General features: G+C 39.5%; 1 protein-coding gene across 1 annotated transcript in view; it reads right to left on the reverse strand.

The window, feature by feature from the left end:
• LOC109932995 (sister chromatid cohesion protein PDS5 homolog A-like) overlaps positions 1-2,309 on the reverse strand; it is a 160,982-nt gene that overhangs the window by 65,970 nt on the left and 92,703 nt on the right. The window lies entirely within an intron of this gene.

A 2,309-nucleotide genomic window follows, 5' to 3' on the forward strand; every position in this document is an offset into this window, starting at 1 on the left:
CATGAAAGTATGCAAAATTCTCCAATTTATCCGTGTTAGACCCAGTTTAACAGGATTGACTAAATTTCTGTACTTAAGAATTATAGTTTGTTATAAATAAATAAAGTAATTACAAGTAAACGACACTTTTGATATATCACTCTCTTAGTTAAAAAATCTAACCCCCTTACAAAGGTCCCCTTACACACATACAGATCCAGAAAAAAAAGTGATATTCTGCATGGTGGAAATACCTCGTCGTTGAGGTTCACTGAGATGATCCTTTTGGCTTGCCAGGACTCATTGCTCCTTGATCTCTGTTCTCCAGATACTTTGCCTTGTTTGCAGGAGGCACAGAATGACTGGTTCACAACTTGTAAAGTCTCTGACTTGTAGATTGAAAGCAAGAATTTACAGTAATGGGTGATAGAAAATAAACTGGCTTTGTTCAGATTTCACGTGTATTTTAGTGCATAGATGAAGACACCACCTCTTCTCCGCTTAGCAGTCTGAAGGTTTCTGGCTATCTTGTTCACACCCAGGAACTGTTCCTTACTTGGGAGCCAATCACATTGTTGTTGGCAGGCAGAAGGCCTTTGCCATTGGTCTGTGGAGTGATGACTGGCTTTCGGTCAGCAGCCTGTCAGCCAAATCTCTTTGAGAGTCCCCTCAGGCTCCAAATCATCTGCAGTAACCTCCAGCAATGGTGTAAAGAGCATTTGCAATAAGTATTAGTACCTTGTTTTCAACAAGTGCGGCAATGCCTTCCACATTCGTTAGTTTTTAAAATTTGTCCAGTTGCCATTTCAACCCGCAATCAAAAATATAGGTAAATGCAAAAGATGGTCTTTACAGAAGAAGTACCCAATTTCAATTAAATATCTGCCCGCTAAAAACCAAGATGTAGCCCTTCAGAAAATTTCAGAAGGAGCCCTCGGATGAAAAGTATTTCTTGCACCGTGTGTCACAAGTATCCTTTTCTTCACATTTCACCATCATTGCCCTTTCTTATTAATACACTGTTCCTGTCCTATAATGCATTAAATTAGAAATAGTTGTCTGTTTTCTTACCTATCCTTTCTCCACACTAACTGTACTACCTTGAACAATGCGCCTGTATCCTTGCTGTTTCGTTCTTGTTCTTTAGAATTTTCTCTTTCCATCTGCACCTTTCCTTTACTTTGGATGCTATCACTTAGACCCAGGCTACCATCATTCCTCTGAATAACTGCCTACTTAGAATAATTGGATTATACAGCACAGAGGGATGGACTTCAGCATGTTGAGTCTCTGCCACCCTTTGCTAGAAATATTGCATTAGACCTCTGCTCTTTTCTCTTTGTATTTTCATCCAGTTCTTTTTCTTGAATGTGGCTATTGTATTTGCTTCCAATATGCTTTTGCTCTAGATAATCATATTTGTTTTTCCTTGTCCTCCTGCCAAAATGTATAATTTTACACTCCACTTTATCAGGTATACCGTACCTGAAGGCAGGGCTTGGTAATCTTTCTACGCCCCTCTTCTGTGTTGGTATTTTCAATTGCTGATAACTTACTTTAATATTTAAGCGATCCAACATTAATATTCTCTTCCTTTGTTGTCATCTTCTTCTTTGAAATCCTCCCTTCATTTTGCCTCTTACAATGGAGAGGCAAGTATTATTGTTTAGATTATTAATCCAGAAACTCACCTCATGTTCTGGGTACCCGGGTTCAAATTCTGCCATGGCAGATGGTGGAATCTGAAATCAATAAAAATCTGGGAATTAAGAGTGTAATGATGACCATGAACCAATCTGGTTCACTAATGTCTTTTCCAGAAGAAAATCTGCCTTCCTTATGTGGTCTGGCCTTCATGTGACTCCAGACCCACAGCAATGTGGTTGACTCCGAGATAGCAAGAACTGCACATGCTGGAATCAGACAGCACAGTGTGGATCCGGAGGAACACAGCAGGCCAAGCAGTATCGGAGGAGCAGGAAAGTTGACGTTTTGGGTTGGACCCTTCTTCAGAAAACTCTTAACTGTCCTCTGGTCAGTTAGGGATGGGCAACACATCCTGTGAGTGAATAAAAAAGTCTATTTTCTGTTGAGATGTGTTCTACTGTGTTTGGTTCACATTAATTTGCTACTTATTTTAGCAAACTGATGCTTTCCATTTTTCTCCAAGCGCACATATTGAAGCTGTTAGCAAGTTAGTCTTTTCTGTCATTTACACACTTCTCCTTTACATTAATCCTAAAAATGTTCAGTTATCAGTTACTCCAGTTACTGGAGGTTAAAGTTCCAACCCTTTTGGAATGAGTCTTGAACCCACAGCTTCTGAAATA

This window comes from Rhincodon typus, chromosome 1, assembly GCF_021869965.1.
Source record: "Rhincodon typus isolate 14 chromosome 1, sRhiTyp1.1, whole genome shotgun sequence".
NCBI lineage: Eukaryota > Metazoa > Chordata > Chondrichthyes > Orectolobiformes > Rhincodontidae > Rhincodon > Rhincodon typus.